At 37.3% G+C, this 25,437-nt stretch overlaps 1 protein-coding gene across 1 annotated transcript in view; it reads right to left on the bottom strand.

The window, feature by feature from the left end:
• The window catches only part of cdh11 (cadherin 11, type 2, OB-cadherin (osteoblast)), a 54,972-nt gene extending 42,161 nt beyond the window's left edge, over positions 1–12,811 (bottom strand). Inside the window, exon 1 of the mRNA XM_067402082.1 lies at positions 12,401–12,811. The gene's annotated coding sequence lies outside the window, so the exon portion shown is untranslated. The remainder of the gene's footprint in view (positions 1–12,400) is intronic.
• Positions 12,812–25,437: the final 12,626 nt, after the last annotated feature.

Genomic DNA, 25,437 nt, shown 5'->3' with positions numbered 1-25,437 from the left:
CTTATTACCTAAACACCTTAGGTCCTGTCACATGACCCGATCACAACTGGTCAGATGAGACAGACTGTTATTTCAATTAAGTTACAGTTATCAAATTGCAATTATACCCTTACGCACTAATTTTATACGTAAATCAGTAAGCCAGTAACATGTTTTTAAAAGATGTCTCTTCTGATCAAGGCTGCATTTATTTGATCAAAAATACAGTAAAACAGTAATAACATGAAATACTATTACAATTTATGATGACCGTTTTCTATGAATATATTTTAAAATGTAATGTTTCAGTGTCACCTGACCCTTCAAAAATCATTCTAATAAGCTGATTTGCTGCTTAAAAAATAAATACATATTATTATTATTATTATTATTATTAATATACATTTTGAAAAGTCATGCTACTTAATGTGAAAACAGTGATACAATTAGACAGTTAAAAAAAAAAAAAAAAAAATATATATATATATATATATATATATATATATATATATATATATATATATATATATATATATATATATATATATATATATATATATATATATATATCTGACTTAGAAATGTTTTGTAACATCAACACATCTTTAAAGGAACACTCCGCTTTTTTTGAAAATAGGCTAATTTTGTGCCTCCTGCACCCATGGTACGGCAGCAAAGTTCCTTGATTATTACGCTGAAATGAGAGTATAGTTCCTGGTCATACCGGCCTAGAAAATCGCAACTTTTCATTTTACGTTGGTCTTAGTACACGATGTAACTACAGAAGAGTCAAGTTTTAAATATGAAAAATTTTAAAACTCTTTGGTCATTTTTGAGCGAGATGCTAACGGTCTAATCAGATTCAATTAACTATGCTGAGCTATGCTAAAAGTGGCACCGCCAGACTCTGAGATCGGCTGAATGGATTCGAAAACTGTAAAACTCAACTGTTTAACTGTAGGGGAGTTGGAAAATGAGCCTATTTTTTTAAAAAAGTGGAGTGTTCCTTTAATGTAATGTTTTGAATAATTTAGTGCATCCTTGCTAAAAAAAAAAAAAAAAAGTATTACATTTTTACAATGTAGATATGTTTGGTCTTGGCGGAATAGATCTGCTGCACTGCTGCTGTTGATTATTGCTGCTGCTGCAGAGCAAGTACGGGACTTGCTACTGTCAATACATACACAACACGCTGCTGTGAGCAAGTAAGACATGCTGCTGTACAATATAGCGTACATGAATAACCCGTAGCAGATATATACAGGTGGAGCTGGGGAAGGTGGAGGGTTTCTGAAGCACGCTGCACTGCTAAGCAAATGCTAACTCATGTATTTAAAGTTTAAGCACGCAGACCATTGCCTACTAATACAGCAGGAACCAATCATCTGTGACCTATAGATAATGATGTGATTATTAGCAGGTTGAGTTAAAGGACCTATTAGCTTGCCCATCAGAGTTTCATGCCAGAACTTTGTATTTTTATATAGCACCTTTAATGTGAACTCAAGGTGCTTACACAGAGAACGAGAAAATAGTTAAAACAAAAATAGATATGCATAAGAGAATAAAATTAAATAAAAGCTGCCTACAAATATGTCTTAAGATTTAAATAAATTATAAACATGGCAGCATTTAAAACCCTTTTTTAATGATTTATCATGTCGCTTCAGGAAAGATTAGCGTTTATGGAGTGATCAGATAAGAACATGTTTTAGACCAGGATTACCATTTATCACTGATTATAATACCATGTCTGAACATTTTCTGTGAAGCTGCTTTCAAACCACACACATTGTTTAAGACACAGCACAAATAATGCTTATCTTGACTTGACCTAAAATCCAGGTCAAAGGAAACAAACAAAAAAACATCTGCGACCAAGAGTTACTGCCTTCTCTATCAATCTCCCACTTCCAGTGACAATACACTGGAATATAAATAACCCTCAGAAGCAGAAAAACAGCTCCAAGTTAAGAAGTTATAGAATTGTCAGCTTTCATGTCACTCAAAATCTCACATTTCCTTTACTTCAAATGCTGCTCGAAGCAGAGCTTTTGAAATCCCCCATTTGGTGACGCACTTTGCCTCTATTCTGTGTTAAGACTAAGGCACACTGGCTCACCCTGAACTGCCCTGTATAAAACACAGCAGAGTTCTGCACTAAAAGCAAAGCGAATTCTTTGGCTCTTAAATTTCAACAGCAACTGTTCTAATCAAAGCACAGATGCGAGAAGCAGAATAAAGAAATAAGTTGAGTCGAATTACTTTAGTATATATACGTACGGCATGCAACAACTGACATATTATCAAGAACATGATGCAATTCATAAGCAACAGATATTATACTCTCTAGGCAGCACAGTCAGTGCGTTAGCACTTCCATACGCACATTCCTGACTGTTACCAAGCAGAGCCATTCAAACACAGACAGCTGTCAGGTCAACAATCACGCGAGTGGGCATCAAAGGAAAGATGGTTTGCTCTGGGGTAAGAGGTGCATACAGAAGGCGAATGGGCGAATGGCAAAAGAAGAAAAGGACTGACTGGATGGGAACAGGTCTTTCTGGAATAAAATGAAAGACAGTGTTTTACATGACAGTTGTAGGAAGTACAGCTTGTTTGCTCTTCGTGGGAATGGTGGGATTTGTATGGAGGGTGGTCTCTAGTTTATAGACCCCCCCCCCCGGGCTCCTCCATTACAAGCCGGCTCAGTTTTATGACGCCAGGATAACTGTCATGTTAATGAACGCCTTGCTGGCCTTCACGAGCCCTGTGTCCTTGTGGAAGTGACAAGCAGTGTACAACCTTTTACCGTTCTCAATGAAAAGGCCATTACTTCTCTTCTCCTCCAACAGTTGTAGTGCTAATGTTCAACAGCCTAATTAGAAAGGGAACCGTTTGCTTTCCTTTAAAGACTGTCCACCCATAGGCCACCCACAATGTCAGGCAGCTGGAAATAATTTCTGCCTTACTGTAACCTACAAAGCCCAGCAAACAGGGGTCAACAGGATGTGGACACCCCTGCATTAAATTATAACAATTAAAACCTCAGGCTGGACGAGTCCCTGAGGCCCCAAACTATTTACTACAGAGCTTGTCCGTGACAGAAAGAGGTCTAAAAAGAGCTTTCCTGACACAACAGAATTTACAGAGGTGTGAAATTAAGTGCAATTTGGCATTACAGTGATCCAGCCAAACCTAAAATGCCTTAATGCGTTTTCCTAATTCGAGAGTGAAGAATTATTCAGAAAGGATATATGTGATGGAAAAGCTGTTGCATCAAAGACAAAGCCCCACAAATGGAATGACAATGTCTGCACTACAGAGGTAGCATTGCAACGTTAGGGGATTCCTGAGGGTGCTGCTGGCTCCAGAAATGTGAATGAGTTTACTGATGCAAACACACATTGACAGGCACTAAACAAAAATGGAAGGACAAACGCTCCCTTTCTCCCTTTTCTTTATTTTTGGTTAGTTTTATAGAAAACATACAAATAATATAAATAACTGGCAATCAAATCTTATCAAATATATTAAGATGAGTGAGTACATATTAGTTGAATAATCCATGGAAAATATAATTTATTTTACAGGTTTAAAATGATCAGAAAGCAAGAAAAGGTCCAAATATTTCCCTTAGCATTTATAAAGTTATACAAAGAGAACCATATGCTACTAAAGTCATCTTATGAATTTGATTACCACATCTTCAAAGGAAATTTCTTATTATATTCTTCAATCACTAACTTTTCAAAAGGTATGAAACATAACATTTGCTGGAACCACATTTAAAAGTTAAAATTGAAAGTTGAAGACAATTTGTAAATCATCTGCAGATATACAGATAAGCAGATTTTTTTTATTTTTTTTTTTGCATACAAAGAATTAATGGTTATTACAGTTTCTTTATTTTTATTTGAACTTAGATCATGCACTTAATTTATTGAATACATCCGTACATGTTGTCATGTAGAAAAAAAGTAATGTTTAGTATTGATTTAGTAACATTATGTAAATGTTTCAGGAAAAAAAAAAATGTATACAAATTAAGATGAAAAAATAAAAATTAAACCATTTTAACTGATATTTCAATTATTATACTTATTAATAGAGCGGGCTGTTGTTGGCATGATTTCCATGTCTTCTTAATTTTCTCAATGCGTCTATAACCCTTGAGCACTACTTGTGAAAACTTTGCGCACTGAAGCCGGTTGAGGTTAGACGCTGGTCAGTTTGAAGCGTCTGCCTCCTGGTCTTGATCTCGCCGGCAAGGCTAAAGACTGAATCCGCCATTGTGGCTGCCTGATAAAGAGATTAGGGCACTGTGAAAGGAGGCGGGACAGCATCGCCGTGCATCTGAGATGCTTAGCTGAAAGGCCCATTGTAGGCCCAGTACACATCCTGCCTTCCCAGAGTACTTGACAACCAAAACAGCCAACAACAGAATTCCTGTGTCAAACAAAACGCTCCTTGTCTACCCAAAGGTTTATCTGCCTCATTTACAAATGTATGCCTTTGTGACCAAACCGCTTCCCATTAACCCAGCCACTAGAAGCAGAACTAAATAAATTATTCACTCATTCCATGCTATTTTTGTTGATCTCAGGGTTAAAAACGAAAATGACACAAATAACGTTTCGAGAGATTGGCTGACTGAATGCCCCTCACTCTTTAAAACATCAATAGAAAGGAAAAGCAGGATCCGAGAACATGTGCTGGGACTGTCCCACTACTCTTTTGAGTGCTTTTTCTTTTTTGACTAAACATTTGATTAGCATATTACGTCAAAAGATTTCTTATACATTATAGAACACCAGATGTTCCAATCCAATTGATTTCATACACATTTTCTTCTTTCTTTCTTTCTTTCTTTCTTTCTTTCTTTCTTTCTTTCTTTCTTTCTTTCTTTCTTTCTTTCTTTCTTAAAAAAAAAAAGAAATTATTGATTGAGTTGCAATTTCCCTTGGAGGAAATGAGCTCTTCAGATAGTTAAATTTAGATAAATACACGTAATCAATCATGCATCTTGTCCTATTATAATTCTCTGGAAAAAAAAAAAAAAAAAAAACTAAGAGATATAATAGAGAAACTAATATAATTTACATATCTTTTCAAGTCTTCAGATCCTGGCAGAAAAAGGGCCACATCACAGCCTGGATCTGGGGCCCTGTGATTGGCTAAAGTAAACAACATTACTGATTACAAACCCCTGGGATTAATTTTGCATCATAATTCATTCGAGACAGATTTCCATCCAAAAGTTAATATGAGACCTTGGAGATCACGGATACACGGCTATGAATGCCAAGGACTACAGAAGGTTATCAGTGCCATACTTGTTAAACTCCCAAGCTCAATTTATTCTACTTATTATGTATAAACACAAAAAAATTGGAAGCCTTTTTTCCGCATCCCTCGCCTGAAATATTGGCCCACCAGGTTATTCAACAAATTCTTTTATCTTCCACATCATCTGTTCCATAAACCTAGTTTTCTCTCACCGTTTGGGAGTTGTTGCTACTCACAGCCCTTTCCACTGTTCTTTTGGTAACTGAGTTGTAATTGGCCTGCTTGTTATTCACTGCTGACAAAGCCCCAGTGCTGCTAGATTTGGACCTCTTGTTTTCTCTGAGTGAACCAGCCAAACGCTAGCATTGTGGCCAGGTCTTTAGAGAAGGCTGCCCATCAGATGGTCAGTGGAATGGAACATAGCCTGATTCTTCACACACCATTGTGTCAGCTTAGGGATTAAAGGGATGAATATTTTATCGAGGCCACCAAAATGGCCAGGATCGCATAAAACGAAAGCGCTATGTCCGGGAGGTGATAAGTTACGTCTTCCTTCATTTCTGCCAAAAGAAATGACTGTGTCCTCAGAGGTCCAAAAAATAAATAAATAACAAAACAAATAAAAAAGCTCTTTTGAAAAGAAAAATCCTGCGCGGCCATCCATAACCATACACATCACACGTGTCAAATTCATTTTGTTTTGGAGGATTTTCTCCGTCTTTCATCAGATAAGAAAAAGGGTAGTAGAGGGGAGATGAGTGACAGAAAAAAAGGCTGATGAGGTGGTAATATAACACGGAAAAAGCTCAGGGTATGGCTGAGTGGAGGCCAGGCCTCTGAGATGAATCCTGACGAAGGTTGGTGGAGATAGAGGGAGCAAAAGAGTGGGCAGTGATGAAGAGAAATAAGAGATGACTGACTGAGATAGACGGGGGAGTTCAGACTGTTTTCTCACAGCCCGTCTGACATTTACAGGGCCGGTTTGGAGGAAAGAGGCTGGAGGAAGCTCTTGACCTCCACTTCATTACAAGCCCAAAAGACCCTCCACCACATTAAATATTGAGAACAGGTGAGGCAGCAGCTCTGAGGAAATACAACAGAGTAAAAGGACAGCAAGCAATGAGAGAAGCATTGAACTGTGAGAACAGCAATGCACTTTCCTCTCTCTCTCTCTCTCTCTCTCTCTCTCTCTCTCTCTCTATCTCTATCTCTACAGCAAACTTAAATCCAATTTCATGCCTCATGTCTTAAAGTGAGCTAATTTTAGGAGATTTCCTTTTACTATTTTGTTTCTGCATTTCAACAATCTGCAGCAATATTCATTACCATTAAGTAGGAAACAATAAGTCACTTGAACATTGCTACGAAAACCCACGTGATGGTGTAGCGCTTGCAAAACCGTAAGAGACAACTAGCTTTGGAGACAAATGCCAGGCATTAGCCGCTGTCAACATGACTGCCATTCTCTGTCTTTTTCTTTTTGTTCTGGTAATTTCTGGGCTGGTGAGTCAACAAATAAATATTTAAAGACAGAAAGGCACTTTGATTTACGCGCCCCACGCATTCAAAGACAACCTTCCAATACATGTTGTGCGAAATTACAACGATCAGAGTTGTGAGTCAAGGTGTGTTCTTCCCTATTGTTTCATTACATTAGAAGACTTAATTAGACAAAAGAACAATGAGTATCTCAGGGAAAAGTTTAATTGCACAAAATCGCACATTGCCAATAGCAAAGTGATAGATAGGAGAGAGTTGGAGCAAGTATTAGCGTATTATGCAAATGCATCACCATATGCCACCAGGTAATGAACCCAGAGCACTTAATTCTCTGATTGCAGACTATAGTTGATCTGTAAATTAAAAGATGTTAGTTCACTTTCAGCAGGAACAGAAGGGGGTATTTGTGATCCATTTGTGCCGGTGCGCTCTTCTGATTGGTCTGCGAGGAATGTAGCCCATGCTCATTGTCATCAGTGTATTGGATATTAGTGTGATTGTGCATTGTGGCAATGCTGGGCTTAAACAGAGAAAACCCAACAATTAGCTTTATTGCAGATGCAAAGAAGAAGTAATGGACCGTGTCACTGCAGATCAGTTCATCCTCCCACCCCTTTCACACTACAAAAGGAAGAGTTGCAAACCTGTGTAAACCCTTAGTAACACTAACCAGATGGCTGGTATCTGAACTCACAAATAAGCTACTTCCAGGATTTAATTGAACATCAGGAAGAACTAATGCATAGAAAACCATATTCATGCAACCACATGTTGTCATCCTTATGTGTGGTACAGTATGTCCTATGCTTCCTGTATCTAACCCACTACATTTGTCTAATTATTTGTATTAAGACTGGAATTCAAACTGAGAGGGGGAAAAAAAGAGAGGGAGAGTTATCATAGGATACATTATAGAAGAAAAGGTTACATGTCTCATGTCTAATTGCGCTGTGTGGAAATGGGTTCAGGATAATGCTATCTGCTGTTTTGCAGCCAAGTCTGAGAGAAGAATCAGGCCTATTACTGGCCATATACCTAAGCCACATCACTTATGACCAGTGCTTTCTTTCTAAAGGTCAGCTCTAAGAGAACGCAGCATGATTTGGTATTTTGGATTAATTTCAACAAAAAAAATTTCAAGAAGTATTTTAATGACTAGGTCTAGGTAATATCACTGGCAAACATTTTTAAATATTAGTCAATTTGATTATGCAAAATTTGGTTTAATATCAAAGATAGGACTGAATAGATTAAGAAACAATATGTGCAATTAAAGCAACAACAAAACACATTTTCAAACCTGACAGATAATGTCAAACCTAAATGTACTAGCTTACCATTAACAATTCCATGAGGTAATACCACAAATATAAATAAAAAGAAAATCTGTGTGCTTAATAGTCTTTCTTGTTTATCTTTAATCAATTAATTGAATAAAGGCATTCTATTGAGAAAAATAAATGCAAGCAGTAGAACGCCAACTGAATTGAATCATTTTGCAAATATGTGCTTTACATTATCTATGCATTGTCATCCATAAAAGAATAAAGGATACAACAGTCAAAGAACGGGTGAGTTACATCATGGTCTTCAAAGGCAAAGGTTAAAAAAAAAAAGTGTGATGATATAGTGCTAGATCAAAGAATGGTCTTGACATCAGAAAAAAAGTATTTCCAAACCGCTTTGACAAAATCTACTTGGCTTGTCACACTCCAGGCCATCCAGAGTAAATGAAGAACATTAACAGTGAAGCCTAGTAAAATCAGCAAGCCATACTGTTGGCAGCAAATTCACAGTGCGTTCTCGTGTATTCATTCATAATCCTATGTATTTTCAGAGCAGCACTTTGGCTTCAGATTGCCAATATTTCTGTGTGAGATAACATATCACACCAAATCTCTTAAAACAACAAATACCAAACTGCAATTGACAAAATGTCGTTGATCATTTTACGCTGTTCATGTCAATACATCCGCATATATCTTTGTATCACTAAGATCCTCTCACGTGTTGTTCATTAGACATCTTTTCCACAATCTCAACATCTACCCGCTGCATTAGACATGAGATTATGAATGATGAGTAATGTTTTTCATTGCACCACCTTGTAAAGTAAGGCATTAAAAGAATGAAAAGAAAAAAAGAAAATCACCCCCACTCCAAAAGTTAGCATATAAAAGGGTGTATGATTTTCTGCTTTGCTAATTGCTCCTCATAAGGGTGAATGGATGTATTCCACGCACCCACACAGTGATTAGTACAACCACGTTCACCATGAAGGCTGCTTTGTATAAATGAAGCTATAATTCTCCACTGTGTCAAATACTCTATTAATAATTCTTTGATGGGAATTTTTAAAAAACGAACGCATCCAATTTATTATCCTGTTGCCATACTTCATCCACCGTATTATAGTGGTAATTGTAAACTCTTTTCATGACTCTTCGCAAAAAGCACTTTACAGTATATATACAGTACTGTGCAAAAGTCTTAGGCACGTCAGTATTTTCACCCCCCCCAAAAAAGGTTTTAAGCCAGTTATTTATATATTTTGCTGTAGTGTGTCAATAGGAAATATCTGTTCACATTTCCAAACATTCATTTTGCCATTAATTGTAATAATCCAGTGAGATTTTTGAATACACAAGGAGTCTGACAACAGCCGGTGCTCCACACAGTGATCTCACCATCATCGAATCCATCTGTGATTACATGAAGAAACAGATGAAACTGAGACAAACCAAATCCAGGAGAACTGTGGACGTTTCTCTAAGATGCTTGAAGAAACCTGCATGCAAAGATACAGTACTGTGAAGAGTTTTAGGCACTTGTGTAAAAATGCTGTAAAGTGAGGATGTTTTAAAAAAATACTGTTATAAATAGACTTTATTCTTATATTAACTAAATCAAAACAATATTTTGTGTGACCACCCTTTGCATTTAAAACAGCTCTTGTCCAGGTACACTTGGGCATCATTTTTCAGGTAGCTTTGGAGGCAAGTTTCTTAAAATCTCTTTGAAAAACGGCCACAGTTCTTCTGGATTTGGTTTGTCTCAGTTTCATATGTTTCTTCATGTAATCACAGACGGATTTGATGATGGTGAGCTCTGATCTCCATGTGGAGTACCGGCTGTTGTCAGACTTCTTGTGTATTCAAAATTCTCACTGGATTATTACAATTAATGGAAAAATGAATGTTTGGAAATGTGAACGGATATTTCCTATTGACAAACTACAGCAAAAGATATAAATAACTGGCTTAAAACCTTTTTTGGGGGGGTGAAAATACTGACGTGCCTAAGACTTTTGCACAGTACTGTATATATAAATATATATATATTTATTTATTTAAAAGCTCAAATCTGCATGAGGGATTCAAACTTGCCAAGCAAATCACCAGCTTTATACAATAGAAAGTGTAGAGTTCTCATACACTCAAGTCACCAGTCATAAAAAATTGTATTTATGTGTTCCAAGGTCACTAACAGATGGCATGAGATTCCTGCACTGGAGACATTTGGCACAAACAACTTGGCCCTGTCCAAGTGCTGGTATAATCATCATTATTCTACGCCTGAGTGGAAACCACCACAATGAGATGATACTGCCAAGGAGGCTGCCAGTAGAATCTGAAAGACTTTCTTCATGCCTCAACATGAATGAATTTACCTAGGTGTGGAGATTAATTTACCTTTTTTTTTCATCAAGCAAAGTCAATTTATGTGCAAAGCACTGTTTGTCTGATCGTAACTTCACTTTTGCTTTTCAAAAGATCTGCTTTAAAGAAACCTGAAATGAAAATATGGACTGATCAGATGAGCTCTGAAAATCTGTTCTAGCTGAGGTATTCTTTTCTTTAATTGAAAATTAAACTCAGCACAGAGATCTCCCGGCCTTGTTTGGATGTAACTGGTGGTAAAAAAAATGGGCTCTATGTGAAGCTTCACAAGTCACCATAACAAATGCCTTTATTTGTTGAGAATGACGGAGTCTCTTCCTCTATCGACCCACAGTGATGTGGGACTGGAGAAGCGCACCCAACACAATGCAAGAGCAGGAAACCGAGGCTTCATTTTTTTTTTTCTCCCTGCACACAACTCCAAGGTGGTAATGTGACACCAAAGGTAACAGAAGCCACTGACTAGAAAGATGTTAATCCTGACAAAGTGCCACAGCATTAGCCAGAGCCTCTGCTAGATTGAATTCTGCATCCCTGGGGAGCGTGAGCAACACAGACGGTGGCGCTCAATCTTTTTGAGTGGTCCTCCGAGACAAAATTGTGGTAAGCAAACTGGGCCAGGACTGAATAGAACAACAGCACCCTCTATTGAATGCATGTGAGCGTATATGGTGTTCTTCAGTTATTATTATTATTATAAACAATGCTCGCACACTTATTTCTACATATTGGATTGATGAGATAAGGAAAATTGGACTTTGTTTAATATTTGTATAATTTCCATACCTCTTTTTAGGCCTATATATGTAACTGCCACAAAGTCACAGACTTTGCACAGACATCTTATAATACCTATCACGTTGCATTGAGTCTGACAAAACGTTTCTTAAAAAAAAAAAAAAGACCAAAATATGACGTTTAAAAAAAATCTAACCTAATTTACATATGTAAAATCCTCAGCATCCCATCCAGACACACACACACACACACACACACACACTAATTCGCTTTTTACTAAATCACTCACTATCTTGACAAGTTCTGCGTGTCATACAGAGGAAATACAGAGCTGATATTGCTCATAAAAGATTTGTGTAATGATTCATGGTGTGATTCTCACAATGGGGGGTATATGACTGTTTTTATGCCCGGGGTTGTGCTCTCTCACCACCCGCACGACTCCTCCATTCCCCGCCGTGAATGCTGAGGCGTTTGTGGATTCACTCCAGCGACAGGCGACGCGCGTTCCCTTCTACAAACCAAAAGCTCGTGACGTGGAGAAAGACTATAGCCTATATAAAATTCTTCTTAAATAAATTAACAAATAAACAAACAGAGAGCACCATGCCTACACTTTGCAGTGGATGTAATCATTATTATGGATATTAGAGCTGCGTGGAAAGTTGTTCCCAACACTCGACGATCTAGAGTCCCACATATCTTGCCAAAGTCACGAAAATAAATCAAATAGCCTAAGCTAAGCTAATATTGATGTCGAATAACCATTAAAAATAAAACTGCAGGTTATTTCTACAATAGCTAAATATATATTATAGCCTATATTTCATTACACTTGATTTTGTTTTTCTTCTTTTTTTTTTTCAGGCTCAGGCTCAGTGGAACGCAATGCATCTCCACCACGTCGTGCTCACGAGCGTGAAGAACAGCTAAAAACTAAAAGTTGAGCTTCTCGCTGAGCCATGAGCTCCATGGTCCAGCTGTCTACAAGAGCAAATCCCTACTCTGAATGCCATCTGAAGAGCTCACATTTACAACAGACTAAAGTGTGCATGGTTTACAATAGGTGTGCAGTCACTGCAAAAGAGCTGTTTGCTGAGGGATGGAGAAAACCTTAGGTGAGAACGGCTGACCTGTCCTCTCCTTTCCCCTGAAGACAGCTCTTTGCAGTCCAGCGTGGATATGATGCGCATTTCAGCATCATCACTTCCTACCTTTGAACACTTTTAGACGACACCGGTTGTCCAGAGGTGGTCCCAACAGCGGCTAGACGCTGCCACTTCTTCTCTTTGACCAACAATCAACATCCATCGAGAGCAGTCTGTGTATTAGCACTCCAGACAGTCCTCTTTGCAAAAGTCCTCTTCCAGAATTGAAGCAAAACGCAAAAACCCGGTTGCTTTCTTTCTCTTTTTCCCACCCTTCTTCAAGTAAGTACCGAAGGCAACTGTTAAATAAAGACTGGTGAAATGAAACTGAGGTATGTCCACGATTAGTCAGGTGCAGATGCTCTGCGCGCCCGTTCGCTCTGCTCCTCCACGAGCCGGAATGATGATGACCGGTGCGATGTAACGCAAGCAGGATGTGTGTGTCTTACTGCCGGTGACTGTGTCGAGTCAACCCTCCTTCTATCCCTGCGTTTCCAGATGGAAGCAGTTTCTCATCTGTCCTGTCGTGCGGTCCCATCTGAAGCGAGCGGCCAACGCAACTGTTAAACCGGCCTCTAAAATCCTCCTCCAATCAAAACAAGCGGAAGAAAGTGAGCCCCCACTGGGGAATGAAAAACCCTCTCGTCTCAATCAAATCAAATCAAAAATTTAAAAAGTGAAAAGTCTCATTGAGAAATCCAGCTGATAAAACGAATTAAGATCATTTGGAAATTCATAATATCTCTTTTAATCTCGTACTCTCTCTTAGTTTGTTTTATTTAGTTGACATAGAGGGAAGACCGGGGACTGCAAGTATTTTGTCTGTAACATAGTTTTGTTTTTTTTGTTTTTTCATCTATTTATGATATAATATTTCCATATTTGTCTTATTCAAATTACGTATCACTAAATATTATAAATCACATTATAAATATTCATGTTGCTATATAGCAAAGTTGTGGGTAGATTTATTGTTGTTAAATTTAATTTTTTTTGTTACAAAATAATTATGTTCTCTCTTTTTAATGAAAATTTAAATAAACAAACATTTTAATAAAAATAAAAAATAAATATAAAATATTTTATTAAATACTTTATCGGTCCCACTTTATATTAAGTGGCCTTAACTACTATGTACTTACATTTAAATTAATCATTTGATACAATGCACTTATTGTGTACATACATGTTTTTACATTGTACTTACATTTTAAAGCAGCTGCATGTTATTACATCTGTAATTAATTTCTGTAATTACATTTATAATTACACTGTTGACCCATCCCTTACACCTTACCCCTACCCTTAAATCTACCCATACCACCAAAGCTTTCCCTAACCTTACCCGTATCCCACCTCAATAGCAGCAAAAGTGTTTTGCAATTCAATTTGAACCCAATAAGTACATTGTACTTATTTTTTGATGTAGGTACATAGTAGTTAAGGCCACTTAATATAAAGTGGGACAACTTTATCTTATTTATTGGTTTGTTTTTAACATGTTTTCAGTGTTATTAAATTACATTATGACTGTGACTTCTGACAGGTCAATATAACTTTTAAACTGTTCTATGATGCGTTCCTGTTGTGTTAGCCATATCATTGCACAGTGTATGTTATTTATCTTGCACAGCATTGAATGGGATTTGCAAAAAAAAAAAAAAAAAAAAAAAATTTAATTAAAAAAGTAGATAAAAAAGATATTTTCAGAATGGCCTAACGATTTCTATAAGCAATAAGAGGTACTCAAAAGCCATGCTGTATTTTAAAGGTATGAGTTACAACTTACTTTGAATTACAACACTCCCCAGTTTCCTCTACTTCAAAGTTGATTTTATCTTTTAGAGTAATACAGTTATTTAAGAATAAATACAGTGTTGCACACATGAAATCACAGGCACTACGCTCACAAAAACTCATTTTGGAAATAGGCCATTATGTTGTAAGACCATTACTCTGGTCATCGTGTCAGAGCTTAATTGTAGGTTAGGTCTATAATTATGGTATCCATTACTGCCCTGCTAATTGGAATGTCTACTTTCACAATTGTGCTTTGTTGATTGAAATTGGTAGTCTACTGAAACTGCAGTTTGACCCACTTCTTTTCCATTTGTGGCTTAAGTTTGAGACAGGAAAGGCTCTTTTTCTGTGAATGTGGATCATGCTGAAAATAAAACTGATCTAATATCAGAATCTCATTTGAAGTCTATCAAGAGAAATGCAAAACACACAGTTTAGATGTTGAGTTTAATGAGATGAAAATCTTATTCAGTGTTGTTTTTGCACCAATGTTATAATAAAGGAAGACAATAATGATTGTTTGATAAAAAATTGATTTCCTTAGGCGTATTTATGGTTTGGGGTTCAGACTGAGCAAGCGTAGTGGTGTTCATTAAGAACAGCTCCTAGTCATATTCAGCATGTGCTCTATTCCTGATGTCTTTATGGCAAGAAATCCCAAACATGATCCTCTCTGCACCAGCCATTTGGCTGGGGATATAGTGAACAATCAATTCAGTCAGATTATTAGCCCGTCTAATAATTGAATTGAGCTGTCGCTCGGGTAATGGATTCACTGCTCACACGGCCGCTTCAGCCAAGGCTGGTTTAAAGAAGTGTGTGAGAGAGAAGTAGCAGAAGAGGAGGAGGAGGGGGGAGGGGGTGTGTGTGTGGATGGAATAGAAAAAAAAAACAAAAAAAACAGAGAGAGCGCCAACGTTGGCAGTGTTACCTCAGGATGGCAGAGCAATCAGATCCATGTCAGTTTTTAATCAGGTTCCCTGAAGGCACAAATTAGCCGTCACATAAGGAAAATGTCTTGCTTTGCCTTTCCGTATCACAATTGCATGTATCATCGTACAAGTTTATATCTGAGGAGAGCCTGTCGAGGCTCCTCGAGAGGATTCCATGGCACGCTTATACAGTTTGTCTTATTAACTTTCCACCAGAGATTATATGACAGTTTTGATGCAACACATTAAAAAAAAACCCACTAAGCCACCATTTAATACACTTAAAAGCCAAAGATGAACATGTCTTTTGTTGTTTTACCATTCATTCTCTTGCCAATATCAATTGCAGTGTCTTACTGGGCACAGTTGGGTAAATAAAATCAGACACCCATGCCAGTGTGCATTCGACAGCTGAATCAAACATGTTCCACCACAGCTTGGATTCCGACACACTTCAGAACTATTATTTCTCCGTCTCTGATGTTTTGATCATGCATTCGTTGCAGAAACAGAAGAAGCAGCCAGACACATGCACTCTTTGATATAATATCCATTTTGTCTAAACCTATTTTAATCCACTAAGAGACACTGATATCTGTTGGTGGATCAGAGACCTGGCAGGGGTCTTCGCACAGAGCACGGAGAGGAGCTGATTACTCAATCTATTGCGGTGGGAGTTCAAATGAAAGAAAAACAGAACAACCTCAGTCACAGTAATGGAGTGGTACATCTGACACCTTATCAGTTGGAGGTGCTCATCAGAGAGAGCTTGCTTTATTTTCTTTAAGAGATTCTCCACAGATATGGTTGCGAGTGGGGTGCCTCCTTTATACTTTAGGCGATTCTGGAAACATCCTTGCTCTTTATCAGGTCATGTCACATCAGGTGAGACATGGATAGACTGCGAACAAAGCAAACAAACAATCATGTTTTTCTTGCCCTACTTCTTAATCTTGCTTTGTAAAGTCTGAAGTTTTTCCATCCTTTATTCTCACTCTTTTCTCACTTGTGGTCTATGACTTGATTGTGTGATTTTGTTCCAGAAAATCAGAAAAGAGCCTGTAAAAAGAGTTACACAAAAATACGGCAGGAGCTTCATCTTCATAATGAACCTTGTCATTCTAAATGGAAAATATACAAGCAAGAGGAAGCCCTATGAATAATTTAATGAGGAAATCACGAGGAAGGTCTTTCACATTACTGCAAATGATTACCTTTTTCTGCTGATACGAGTCTTTATGATGAAACTGGCTAATTGCTGGTGCAGCTGGATGACAGTTTCACTCTCAGGCATATATGCTAATAAGGAAAGATTTCACTGGTGTCATTTAAGTGACAGAGAATTCTGTGAAAGAACTTCTACAGAAACCTTTGTCTCCTAAATGACAGCAAATGCTTCTTAAATGTATATATCACACTCATTCACATTTGTTTTTGTGAATTGTGGGGACATTCCATAGATGTAATGGTTTTTATACTGTACAAACCGTATTTTCTATCCCCCTACACTACCCCTAACCCTAAACCTAACCATCACAGGAAACTGTGCACATTTTTCTTTCTCACGAAAACTCATTTTGTATGAGTTATAAGCCTTTTGAAAAGTGGAGACATGGGGAATGTCCTCATAAGTCACCTCTTTTTGTAATACCCATGCCATGTCATTATACACATTTGTGTCCTGATATGTCACAAAATCTCACTCACACACACACACACACACACAATATATATATATATATATATATATATATATATATATATATATATATATATATATATATATATATATATATATATATATATGTGTGTGTGTGTGTGTGTGTGTATGTGTATATATGACATTGTATGTGCAAAAACAGTTGAAACAGACAGAAATATCTTCTTTTGTGTTCCAAAGAAGAAAGAAAGTCATACAGGTTGGAACGACATGAGGATGAGTAAATGATGACAGAGATTTTATGATTGATTGATTGATTGATTTCTTCATTCATTCATTCATTCACTCATTCACTCATTCATTCATTCATTCATGCTTCAGAGTACCTAAATTTAAATAGGTATAAATTGATGTAGTTCATTCAACTCATGTAGCCTACCGTCATGTTAATATTTTGTGCAAATCCAGCATTGAACTGACCCTTGTTTGTGAATCAGTCCGGTGTAAAATGATTTATGCAAATATATAACACTTTACCGACTTTCTTCATTTTTATGGATTAAATTAGGTAGAAATAAATCTTTAAGGTAACAATTGCATGTTACCACTTTTTATAGTGTATCAAATGTTAACAGTCCTTAAGATGTTTCCTAAATTCCACTCATTTTAGTCTCATTTAATAAATATATATGCTTAAAGTCATTAAGCTCAGCTTTGAGGACATTTAGCAATATAAACTGTTAAAGGGAATCTAGTTGTAGCAGCACTAACTGCCAGATTAATTTCTTCGGAGATCTTACGTCTTTGGCTCTGTGGTGCATCATGTCTCTGATCAGATTGATGGATGAGTTGGACTGAAGGGCAATAGGTTGTGACAGTGTGGCTCGATTGAGTGTCCCCCACTTGGCAAAGGGAAACTTTAGTGAAAAAACAAGGCAACTGAGTGACAGGTATGGCCCAGACACTGTCTGAGGTGACTCTGGGATGGTGCTTGAAAGGAAGTGCAAATCTCATCCACCTTGTTTAAGACAGTGACAGCTGTTAACTCGCTCAGCTCAGGCTTGCAGCAAAGCAGGACATTGTTCAATAAGCTGGATACATGATATAATTTCATCAATGCCAAATGACTCAGTGAGAAAAAAAAAGCTGATTACTTTTTTGGAAAAATGTACTTTGATTACTAGTGCATCAACATCCATAGTAACCATGAAAACAAGCATATGCTGTGCAATGTATTGTTATCTGAAAGGCCTTTGAGTTTTAGTGTGGCTTTGTGCTGATTATGACTTCAGGACCCAAGTACAATGAAAGCAAGCTGGAACACATTTATATGTACTTTCTGTGAATATACATGAGGGGAGATGGAGTGAGTGAGAAAGACACAGAGATGGTGGGCGTGTAATAGATCAGTGCTTCTCAACCATTTCTGCATGCATCTTTTAGGTTTGACTGTACCTGTCTGTAAAATAAAATCTCTTCATGAATCTGCAAAAAAAAAAAAAAAAAAAAAAAGAGAGAGAGAGAGAGAGAGAGAGAGAAATCTGTAGTATTTCCAATTGCATTTTTCATTCTTTGTGTCTGGTTTCATTGATGCAGAGTAAAGCTTGAAACACCAACATTAGACAGTGAGAAAATTAGCTAAGGTTTGATGGACTTACAAAATATAGCTTGGTATTAAAGACAGAACAGAACATGAAGTTTGGTCAAGTCATGATCAAAATAAGGGAACCTTCTCCAGAAATATACTTCTTGCAGTATTTTAAATAAATAAATAAATATATATATATATATAAACAAATTAAAAAAATGAGAATGAGAGAGAAAAACAGAAAAAGCTCTATAATACTATTGTTGGTAAAGTTGAAATAGAGAGCCCTCAATTTGTGATGGACAGTGTAGGATAAACTAATTTTTATTAAATGCTTGCCTGGGGCCAAGACCTAGTTTTCATCAAAGTGTGATCAACATCACGTAGAGCTTACAGGAACTAGTTTATTCCTTATGTCATTTCAGGGCTATGCTCACAAGACTGAAGTATAACAACCAAATTGCTTGAAACAATAAAACTGTTATAAACTGTCTAAATAATTAAATCAATGCAATGACATCTTGTTAAAAAAAATAAAAAAAAATATTCATATAAACCTGAAGCACACATCTGGAGAATGTCAAAAAGCTGAAAATATGATGATTACCTTATAGCAGTCTCTAATTTTAGAAAAATGTTTGAAAATCATTGACATAAGTGCTAATGATGTTCTGCTAACACCATATCAGTATTGCCTGGGTGATCCATTTGTTGGAACATGTTATCATTCTCCTTGTATGCCCTCAGAAGTGGTCTCGGGGTATCATGCTTCTTGTGATCAGATTAGTGGGTGACACATGGCCGAGGGGCTGGGGAGACTCCATGGCATCCAGTAGACGAAACCCCATTGGGCTCAATCCTATTTACTGGATATCACCATAGCAGCAGGAGCCCTCCGTATGGTGGCAAAGATTCCCATTTGAGCCCAGCAGCCTGTTTCCTTTCCATTAGCCGCTGCAGCACAGCCCCATTCAATTATATCTGCTATACCTGCCAATGTCCTGCACTCACTGCAAACTGTCCAAAGCAGACCTCACTTATCCACTAATCATTCATAAACGTCCAGTTAAAATCTAAAAGTTGTAACTTCTTCCTGAGTATCTCTGTCAGTGTCCCACTCCGGTTCAAACATGTAAGGCTGAACACAGCTACTGACAATTTCTGAAATTTTGGATGCGTGAGATTCTCCAGTTTTGTTGTTGTTGAAGTGTGAACTGTTAAAGCTCCTCCCTCTTCCAGAAAGGGGGCTGGGAGCAGCCGCTCATTTGCATTTAAAGGTGCCATCCAATGTTTTTTTTACAAGATGTAATATAAGTCTAAGGTGTCCCCTGAATGTGTCTGTGAAGTTTCAGCTCAAAATACCCCATAGATTTTTTTTTTATTATTTTTTTTTAACTGCCTATTTTGGGGCATCATTAAATATGAGCCGATTTATGCTGTGCGGCCCCTTTAAATCTCGTGCTCTCCGTCCATGGAGCTCGCGCTTGCCTTAAACAGTGCCTAAACAAAGTTTACACAGCTAATATAACCCTCAAATGGATCTTTACAAAGTTTTCGTCATGCATGCGGCATGCATGCGTCGGATTATGTGAGTATTGTATACTGTTATATTGTTTACATTTGATTCTAAATGAGTTTGATAGTGCTCCGTGGCTAACGGCTAATGCTACACTGTTGGAGTGATTTATAAAAAATGAAGTTGTGTTTATGAATTATACAGACTGCAAATGTTTAAAGGGGTGGTTGCATGCGATTTCACTTTTTAAACTTTAGTTAGTGTGTAATGTTGCTGCTTGAGCATAAACAGTATCTGCAAAGTTACAGCGCTGAAAGTTCAATGCACACGGAGATATTGTCTTTTAAAGTTATGGCAGTTTAAAGCCTACAAAAACGGGTGGTTTGGACTACAACGAACTTCTTCTCGGGTTGGTGACATCATAAACCCTTACTATTAACATAAACACTGCCCCCAGGAACACGCAACAAAGTGGGCGAGGCCATGTGGTGCAGCATAATGGGAGCGGAAGAGTTGTTTACACCGAACACGAGTTGCGCGACGCGACGTGTCAAAAGATATAGAACCCATTATTATCTGTGATATTTTCTACACTGGATGCGGTGCTGAAGACAGTTTCCAGAATCTACACGAGTTTAATGCTGGATTTACACAAAGACTTTTACTGAAAGATGAAGCAGTTCCCACTTTAAAAGCAGAAGCAGTTGTTTATCGCTCCCAAACTGTAAGTACGTTTTATTGTCTTTTAAACGTAATGTTACAGTTCTGTTGCTATTTTTAATGCATCAAAGACATATACAAAGAGCAACTTGTTTCTGCTAGCCAGTTAGCTAAGTTCTAGTGCAACAAACACCAACAAACTTCTATGTTCATAGACAAACAGTTGTTCATGCTATAAATTAAAAGATACCTTTACAAAAATGCGACTACTCAGTCATGTATTCGGCAACAGTAAAGCTTTAATCAGGATAAAACTGTATATTGAAAGCTAACAAACAGCAGTGACAGCATCTAAACACTTTGACACAAATACTAAATGAAATACCATTCATAAACGTCCTTTAAAAGCTGCGATTGGAGAGGTTCTGCCTGACCCTCTTCACCTGGGTCTGATTCGGCTCAATTTGATACAGCAATATAGGCGCTATTATTTACTTTCCACCTAAGCGCGTAACTACGAATGGCAAGGGGCGTGGCGTTTCCGGACGCTTCAGCGAATCACGACAGACTGGGCCAGTTACCAACCTGCTGACCAATCTGAGCACATTGCGTATGTCGGAGGAAGTGGCTTCATAGAAGCAGGAAGTCAAACGAGCCGTTCATATGACAGTGGAAACTGAGGTGTAGAATTAAAATAAAATATATGAAAAATACAGCATTTAAAAAAAAACGAAGCATTAAGACATGTTAAACTGTGCACCCAAAACACAATAAAGCCTAGAAAAAAAAACACGTAACCACCGCTTTAAAAATGAAAATAACGACGCCTCTTGTCTCCGTGAATACAGTAAGAAATGATGGTAACTTTAACCACATTTATCAGTACATTAGCAACATGCTAACGAAACATTTAGAAAGACAATTTACAAATATCACTAAAAATATCATGTTATCATGGATCATGTCAGTTATTATTGCTCCATCTGCCATTTTTCGCTGTTGTTCTTGCTTACCTAGTCTGATGATTTGGCTGTGCACATCCAGACATTAATGCCTGCCCTTGTCTAATGCCTTTCATTATGTTGGGAACATGGGCTGGCATATGCAAATATTGGGGGCGTAAACCCCGACTGTTACGTAACAGTCAGTGTTATGTTGAGATTCGCCTGTTCTTCTGAGGTCTTTTAAACAAATGAGATTTATATAAGAAGGAGGAAACAATGGAGTTTGAGACTCACTGTATGACTTTTCCATGTACTGAACTCTTGTTATTTAAAGGGGTGGTTCTATGCGATTTAATTTTTTTAACTTTAGTTAGTGTGTAATGTTGCTGCTTGAGCATAAACAGTATCTGCAAAGTTACAGCGCTGAATATTTAATGCAAACAGAGATATTCTCTTTTAAAGTTATGGCAGTTTATTGCCTACAAAAATGCCTGGTTGGTGACATCATAAACCCTTGCTATTAACATAAACACTGCCCCTGGGAACACACAACAAAGTGGGCGAGGCCATGTGGCATAGCGAAATGGAAGTGGAAGAGTTGTGTACACCAGACGCGAGCTGCGCAACGCGACGCGTCAAAAGATAATAGAACCCATTATAATCTGTGATATTTTCTACACTGGATGCGGCGCTGAAGACAGCTTCCAGAATCTACATGAGTTCAATGCTGGATTTGCACAAAAGCTATTACTGAAAGATGAAGCAGTTCCCACTTTAAAAACAGAAGCTGCTGTTTATTGCTGCTTCAAACTGTAAGTACGTTTTATTGTTTGTACATGTCTTTTAAACGTAATGTTATAGTTCTGTTGCTATTTTTAATGCATCAAGGACATATGCAAAGAGCAACTCGTTTTTGCTAGCCAGTTAGCTAAATTCTAGTGCAGCAAACACCAACAAACTTCTATGTTCATAGACAAACAGTTGTTCATGCTATAAATTAAATGATACCTTTACAAAAATGCGACTACTCAGGCATGTATTCGGCTACAGTAAAGCTTTAATCAGGATAAAACTGTATATTGAAAGCTAACAAACAGCAGTGACAGCATATATAAATACTTTGACAAAAATACTAAATGAAATACCATTCATAAACGTCCTTTTAAAAGCCGCAATTGCAGAGGTTCTGCTTTACCATCTTCATCTGGGTCTGATTCGGCTCAATTTGATACAGCAATACAGACGTCATTATTTACATTTCCAGCTTAGCGTGTAACTACGAATGGTAAGGGGCGTGGCGTTTCCGGATGATTCAGTGAATCATGATGCACTGGGCCAGCTACCAACCTGAAAATTAATCTGAGCACACTGCATATTTCGGAGGGAGTGGCTTAATAGAAGCAGGAAGTCAAACAAGACGTTCATATGAGAGTGGAAACAGAGGTGTAGAATAAACTTAAAATATATGAAAAATACAGCGTTTTCAAAAAAACAAAGCATTAAGACATGTTAAACTGTTCCCCCCTAAACACAATCAAGCCTAGAAAAAAAACACTGAACCACCTCTTTAACTATGCCAAGATAAATTAAATTTTTAATTCGAGGGCACCTTTGAAGGAACATGCACAAAAACAAGGCATGTTTTTGCTCAAACCCAAATAGGGGCAAATTTGACAAGCTATATAGTGAATTGTTTGTGAGCTTTTTTGAGCTGAAAATTCACAGACACATTCTGGGGACACCAGAGACCTACATTACATCTTGTGAAAAGAGACATAATAGGTCCCATTTAAATTAATTTATTTAGGTTGATTCAGTTATGTTAAATAATATTACCATTTTTAGGTTAATTTTTTTTTCAGTGTACAGATTTCAGTTTTTGCTGTTGTTCCATCCCACAACAACCAGAGAGATGCAACAGGCCAAGGTTTCAGTATTCAGAAATCCCTGTTTTAGACTGAAGGGGATCGAGCAATCCAGGGCCAGCTGGCAAGCTCTAACGCTCATTTGCAATGCCAAGAAGTGGCATGGGGCATTTCCTTAGTGACAAGGCTGGACCACCGTGGCTAATCACTAGACAGCTTGGATAAAAATTGGAGCGTTATTTGCAGGGAAGGAAGAACCCGACACCCTAGCTTGGAGAGCTGCATGTCATCCTCACTTGTGCTTCATTTTAATTTCATTTAAAAATTTGTCGAGCAAATATAGGGTTGGATGAGGTTTCTGTGTAATATATGTGGCATGGACACATAATTTGCCTTCATTCACTTACACGGATAGTTCACCAAATGAAAATTTGTCATCATTTACTCACCCTCATGTCGTTCCAAACCTATATGGCTTTTTTTCCCATGGAACACAGGAACACATTGAGGTCCAAACACCACTGATTTTTATTGGAAAAATCATTTTAAAAAAATAATAAATAAAATAAAATAAAATATAATAGACTTATTTAACTTTTAGACTTAAATAACTTTTATGTTTCATAAAATAAAAGGTTTTTCAGCTGTTGTAAATGAGGTTGTAAATGATGACAGAATTTTCATTTTGGCAAACTATCCTTTTAAGTGTAAGTGCAATGTACCAACTATGTATTTTTAGCTTCTCTTGTCCCACACATACACAGATACACAACATTTGCATTGCTTTTGTGCTCTAACTCATCAAAACAGAAAAAGAAAAAGGAAAAAACAAAAACAAACAAACAAAAAAAAAAACAAAGAGGAAGGATAAAGGAAAAGCCTCTGGCTGATACCGGTCACTTTAGTTCAGATTAATTCCGGTGGCTCTGTCCTTTTATCTCAGTACAGGGCTGCTATGCAAACTATACTGGTGGCAAATTGCTGTTCATAATGCCAATAGGCTCTGTTAACTGATTGCTCACTGTTGTGCCCTCTCTGGAAAAGAAAAGAAAAAAGCTGTTAGTGTGTGAGTAGTGTATGCATTTGTCTGCACATAAGCATATGCTACATGCAAGTTAAACCATAATTTAAACTCTTACCTCAACGCAAACTAGAAAGCTCATAGATATGAAGATTTAAATGTAAATGCATTCTCTTCATGAAATGGGCAAAAACATGATTTTAAGTGTTCCAGCTTTGTTCTCTTTTTCTCAGTGGTCTTTTATGCCCCCTCAGCATATTGCAACATTTGTCAACACCTGCGTCATGTTCTCAGTTTCCACAGCAGAGTGAAACTACCAAATAAACATATAGTGAATGTCAGGGAGGAAAGCTTATAAGGGTGAACCTGAACCAGATGGTGAAATAAATGCCTCACAGAAGCACAGCAAGATGGCTCAAATCATTTTTTAAATTCACCATAGTGATTTGGATTTGTAACAGTGGATCAAAGTGAGAGAATTTGTAATTGTGTGTGTGAACATAGCCATATGTCTCTGTGTAAGTCTGTGAAATGTTACTGTCTTCCAGGAATCTTTGTTTTTGTGAAAAAGACATATACATATTTTTATTATTATTATTATTTCAAGGGTTAACATCTGGCTTATTAAGCTAGACAATCATTATGTAACATCCAATCAGACATAACTGCATCATTAATGCTTGCAGTCAACCATATATGTGGATTTAAAGTTTTAAGTAAAGCCACTAGCAACACTGTCAGTTAAAAAACATGTATTATGAATCACATGTGGAAGATGGAAACTGGTCATTTTAAGTGACCAAGTTACCAGATTCTTGTTACTTATTTAAAGTACACATTGTATTACGCTGGCATTGATCATAACTGAAGTGGCCACATAGGTGACACAAACACTTTGTCCAACCCTACAGAATTTTTGCCCACATTCTCTAAGGGCACCCAAACAAAATAATTACATCATTTAATTACTTGCAGGGACACTCAAATGAGTTTAATCTATCAAGGCCTCAAGACCTTGTTTGTGGCCTCTGTGTTTAATTCGGCCTGGATAAAACGCCAGGTGACTTGGAATACACATGGCTAAGCTAAATTAACAATTGATCTTCAACCCTATCAG

Source organism: Chanodichthys erythropterus, chromosome 11 (assembly GCF_024489055.1).
Source record: "Chanodichthys erythropterus isolate Z2021 chromosome 11, ASM2448905v1, whole genome shotgun sequence".
Classification (NCBI taxonomy): Eukaryota; Metazoa; Chordata; class Actinopteri; order Cypriniformes; family Xenocyprididae; genus Chanodichthys; species Chanodichthys erythropterus.
This window is presented reverse-complemented; position numbering and strand designations above follow the sequence as displayed.